The following is a 6000-nucleotide window of genomic DNA, read 5'->3' on the forward strand; positions in this document are numbered from 1 at the left end:
GTGGGTTACCATTTCCTATTCCAGAAGATCTGCCCCACCCAGGGATCAGACCCACATCTCTTGTGTCTCTTGTATTGGCAGGTAGATTCTTTACCACTGAGCCACCTGGAATTTTCTTCATTTAAAAATGCATCAAGACAATGTAGATTAACATCCCAAAGCACAGACGAGGACACTGAGAATGGGATCCATCTATTTAGTAGGCAGGTGGGAATGGAGTTTGAGGTGCCCAGGTCTGACTGCTGAGTCAGAACGCTTGACTCTTCCCCCTGCCGCCTCTCACAGCTGGGTGCTTCGGGCTTCAGTTCCTACTTCTCACCCTCACTCCTCACAAAGCAGTCACTGGATTGTCAGCTAATTCTCACAGCCAGCCCGCCCGTTGACTGGAAAAACCAATACATAAGCTGACAACCCAGGGGTAATCATCTTGTAGTAAGCCAGCTGAGATCTTGCCAGGCACTTCCTCCAAGATTGAGAAATAACCGGGGGTTATAGGAATCGTGTGTTGGCCACAGTGTGACATTTTCAATTGAGAGAGTGGTTTTAGTTTCTCGATGGCATAATGGTTTCTTGTTCTTAAATAGAACTTTCCCACCTGCTGAGATAATTTAGGTTCGTGGTTGTTTGTATTCAGGGTTTAAGTGCCACAAGGAAGATGCCAGGCAACCATTAAGCCTATGATCTGAAGCCATCTCCCCAGCATCCCTTCACAATAACACTCTGATACTTGGTGGTTGTATCAGAGTGTTAAAAGTAAAATGTACATACAGCACTTTTAACTTTAATTTGGACTCAAATAATGTCCATAAACAAAAGCCCATCTGCTTGCCAGGCTCCCTGGAGAAGGCAGTGGGTGAACTGGATGTCGCCAGTTCCACCCCTCTGGTCACAGCCCAGACCTTGGCTTTGCTCAAAACAGCTCTTGTGAAGAATCCCCACCCAGCGTCCACATGCTTACACCGCTCTTCTTCCCCATCACTACATCTGTTTGTTCTTCAACTGCCTCAAAGCTCCTAGACAGCCACCGGGTTAACCCATGTTCCTGGCTTGCTGTCTGACGTGGTCTGGAACACACCATCAATCTGCATTATGGTTTTTTATCATGAATCCTCCACTCCCAGGCTTCTCCCCCGCTCCTCCTCTGCGGTTCACACCTCTCAGCTAGTCTAGCCATCTCCACGCTCTTCCTCAGCACGGGAGAGGAGATTACCCAACCTTGCTGGCAACAATAACTCCACCAGAAGACCTGGTTCCTGGCATCTTCTGAGGCTACCCTGTAGGTCTTTCTTTTTTCCAGATGTCTTTCTTGCTCCCCTTTGCTGACTGTTTCTGATCCCCCATCTCTCCTTCAAGCCCCATCCCCATGCCCTTCATTCACTGCAGGTGAGACTGTATCTTTCCTTTCTTCTTTTCTTTTTTTTGGGAGGGCTCTGCTGCGTGGCTTGTGGGATCAAAGATCCCCCCCAGGGATTGAACCTGGGCCCTCGGCAGTGAAAGCACAGAGTCTAATGACTGGTCACCAGGGCATTCCATCTTTCTTAGAGGCGGTCGAGGTCCTTAGGTATGAACTCTCCCTTTCACATTTCACCTTGTCTGTAAGAGTATTTCATTCTTTCTTTCCTGTTTTAAAAAAGAGCTGCACTTTCACCCCCATAAAACTGATTCACTCCCTGTTTAGTTTGCTTGATTGTTTAAAAACATAAACGTGATGGTATTGTTTCTCTGGTTTCCCTCATGGCTCAGTTGCTAAAGAATCTGCCTGCAATGCAGGAGACCCTGGTTCGACTCCTGGGTCTGGAAGATCCCCTGGAGAAGGGATAGGCTACCACTGCAGTATTCTTGGGCTTCCCTTGTGGCTCAGTTGGTAAAGAATCCATCTGCAATGCGGGAGACTGGGGTTTGATCCCTAGGTCGGGAAGATCATTTCTCCACTTGAAACACTTCAGATGCTTTCTGTTGCATCCTGACTAAAAAACAAACCCTTCATTATGGTTTTCTAGAAATGTCTGTACGAAAACAGTCTTTCTCACCCCAGACTGCACTTAAAAGAACTTAAAAATTTAAAGCTTAAAGAACTTAAAAACTAACCTGCCCAGGCACCTCCACCAGACATTCTGACTTCCTGGTCAACAGTATTTTTATTTATTTATTTATCTAACTTTTGACCGTACCACACAGCATCCGGATCTTAATTCCCTGACAGGGGATTGAACTCATGCCCCCTGCAGTAGAAGTATGGAGTCCTAACCACTGGACCACCAGGGAAGTCCCAATAGTACTTTTAAAAAACCACCTGATGACTTGCTTACCTCTCTTGTGGCCCCTCATGCCCCTCTCCCCCTTACTCACCACCTGGGCTCCTTCCCTCCAGTCTTCACAAACCTGCCTCTTTCCCAAACTTCAGGTTTGCTTAAACATCACCATCTATGGGAGATTGTTTTCTCTCCCGGCACCCCATTCATTTCCTTCATCACACATGCCAAGGTTTATATTGTTGGTCTGTTTTCTCGTTTTTCACATGTCTTCTCACTGCTAGGCTGGAAGCTTTGTGGGGTCGGGGCCCCATCTCTGTAGTTGACCACTGAATCCCTGACTCCAAGCAGAGTCTGGCATGTAGGAATTCACTAAGGGCTGGAGGAATTAAAAATATTAATAGATAAGGAATTTTTTCTGCTTCCACCTTCTTCCTCTGGGAACTTGTTCCATTGATTTTCTTTTCTTTTTAGGGTCTTCATATTTTCTCCATGGATCCCCTTTCTCAGTCTAGACCCATAATAATCATAACTTTCCCACCCAAAATCAGACATGGATAGAAAAACCTGTCTTGGTATCCCTCTTTACTTAACATCAGTCCTGTCTTCCTTCTTTTACAAAGAGAGGAAATTTAGTTTGAGGATTAGAAGGTTGGGGTCTGAAACCAGATTGCCTGAGTCCAGACCTTGATGTTGCTACCTGCTAGAGATGAGGTTGTCAGCTTTTCTCCAGAATATGCAAGGTATTCCCAGGTCAGGAGCCCTTGCCACCTGACTATGCTGAGAAAAGCTAATCAGCTATAGGATGTTATGTGAAGCACGTCAGAATGTTTGCTCTGATGTGCCCTGAGGTGCCTCTTCATGGGACAAGATACTTGGAGTTGAATTTCCTCAGTCATACTTTAGAGCTGCTTGGTCTTTCAGGACAAGGCAAAAGCAGGGGGTATTGACTGAGTTCATGTAACTGTGTTCCTTCCTCTTTTGTACCTTAGCTCTGAAAATCCAGTGCAGTTCAGATACACACCAACTCCTGGAACAATCTGAAGACTACCCACTGGTGTGCTGTGGGAATCTACAAGTCAAGCTAGCCATTGGCTACCTGTATCTGTGAGGCGTGCATGTGAGAGAAGGGATCTTGCCCTTGAAGGCCTGTGGGTTGCTGCTCTTGGCAAGACCACTGGTAGAACTTGCAGCACCTGCTGTCCCTGCCACAGGGGAAAAGTCCCAGACAAACTCAGAAATCCTTTGACTTTTGATCCAGATATTAGCCTCTGCAGGTATTTGAATTACACATCTGTCTGAGACCTGCATGTTTCTGTTGGTTTATACAATAGATGTTTTTTTCCATTCCTGAATCATGACGAACAAATCAGACTTTTCGTGGAAAACTCCTTCTTTGAGGTTAAGTTGGGAAGGGCCAGCAATCCCTGGCAAAGTTATAAAACAGACAAACTACGTCTCCCCACCTTCCCCGACCTCTTTAGCTCCTGTCTTTCTATTTCAGCTTCCTTGTCTTTCCTAGCCACTAGACCCAGTCCTCTCCTATCACCTGGGATTCCTTCTAAAGAAGTCTATTCATGAACTCATTCCGGTGAGGTGCTCCCAGGACACTCAGCTTCTAAGGAGAGTTTTATTTTAAAAGGGGATCGATCCCATGAACAAGGCAATGGATAATTGAAAATACTTTAATATTTGACATGGTTGCATCTGGGACAGAAGGTAGGACTCGTATAAGGTGAGAGAGGCTTTCAGTCCCCCAGTCCTTGTCTCCATCCCCAGGGGAGGTGAGCCTGAGAAAGGGCCACCAGGGTCTCTCCTTCCACCAGAGCCTCATTCTTCCTCCGCTCAGAGTAGCTCGGGGGTGACCTGAGACACTTCACTCTGCTCCAGCTCCCCCAGATGGAAGGTTGCAGGGATGATGATTGTGTGATTTCATAAAACAGTGAATAAACAAGTTTGCTTGAAGTCAATTTAACCAGCAATGAAACAGTGTGAGATGCATGTGCACTAGTTGTGGGCGGTTCTCTCCAGACACTGTCCAAATAGTGTCTGCTGGATTTTTGTGTATTGAAAATATGAAATCTGCTCAGAGGGAGTACCATGGTAACCCACATAGAAAGCCCAAGGAAAAGCAACTCACTCCCATGGCTTAACTCTGAAATTCATTTTGTACAAAGCTCTGCCTGCAAGAGTGTTTCTCTATTGATAGGAATCATGATGAATTAAATGGGACTGGATCAGCCAATACAGGCAGATGATGTCTCTTTTGTACAGTGTATCAAAGTCAATCTGGAGTTAAAGCTTCTGAAGACTAGTTTCCATGTAAGCGAGAGGCCGAGGCTCTGACCCCTGGGCTGGGAGGGTGTTATTGATTCACAGCTGATGGAAGGGCACATGGATTTTTCACGTGGGGATACTGCCTGCTTCAGCACCATCCTAAAAAGATGTCAGTCCTCACCCGTACTGGGTCATCATCCTCTTTTAGCTCTGGCGGAAGGGCCGAGGAGCTGCCGAGCGCGGGTCTCCCTCCTCCTGAGTTGGCAGCACTCGTGGGATTCGTTAGCTGTGGCAGCATCAGCGAGAGTGTGCGGGTGACCATGACTCACTAGTCAGCCAGTATGTCGCGGTGCCCCTGAAGCAGTCATCTCTGCCCCGAGTGCCCAGCCAGCTCTCAGCAATGTGGGGGAGCCAATTAAAGAGCAGTCTCTTGGGGACACCCCCCCACCCCAGGGGCCCCAGGCTTTCCTGAGCAGGCTGAGGATGTGCTCTGTCATGTCCAATGAGTTGGCCAGTCTATCACAGCATGACTCCCTTTCTGGCTGAGCTGGCTATTTCTTCCCTAATTAAGTGCTTGTGGTTTTCCTCCCCAGGGAAAGGGGACAGTGGTCACCCATTGCTGGGCGGGGGGCAGTGGGAGGGAAGAAGTCTGCTGCCTTCCCAAAGAGATCTGTGGGATTCACTGCTGTTCCCATTTAAAGATGCGAGAGAAACTCTTCATTTAATTCCTGGAATTGTTAGCAACAAGCCTCTTTATAACTCGGCTTAAAGCAATTTCTTTTTTCTACATGGGATCTTTATTCTCTCTTGCCATGTAGCCTGACATAGTCTTCCCATGAAACACAGAGGAGTTTGGAGTTCTATGATTTTAGTGGCATCTTGGGCTAGTGGGGAGGATGACATCTAGCCCTTCAGATCATCTGAAATCCCAGAGGACTAAAATTTTACATGATCGGTTGGTCTCCCACTCTTTCTTGATCTCACACTTTCTTACTGTCTCTCTTTCTCTCCCTTTTTCCTTTTCCCTAGAGAAAATAAGTGAGTTGAGGTCTCTGGCAGGGGTGTACATGCTCCCAGAGGGAGAGAGCACTGAATCCAATGCCAGGGATCGTCCAGCTTGTATAGTTTGGGTGGCAGATGTAGGCTTCCACTAAGCATGTTAGGGGAGGTTTCCAACAAGATCTTGAGGTTGGCAAATGGATTCCCTAACCCTTTTGCTCCCCTTTCGGCATCACTTCCTTCCTAAATGTGGCCTCTGCTCCACCCCTCTCCACTGAGTGTTTTCCTTTGTACCCCCACCCCGCTCGGGGCCCCTCTGTTATCCAGAGTTCTAGATCAGGTCCTCCTCCAGACTCCCAGACAAACCCGGCTGTCCTGTGGGGCTCATGGTGACTAGGTTACTGTTCATTGAGTAAGTTATCTTGCTGAGGTATTACATTTGGGTGGGAAAGGTGACCTTTTGCATGTTAAT

The sequence above is a fragment of the Cervus elaphus genome, chromosome 29 (genome assembly GCF_910594005.1).
Source record: "Cervus elaphus chromosome 29, mCerEla1.1, whole genome shotgun sequence".
Taxonomy (NCBI): domain Eukaryota; kingdom Metazoa; phylum Chordata; class Mammalia; order Artiodactyla; family Cervidae; genus Cervus; species Cervus elaphus.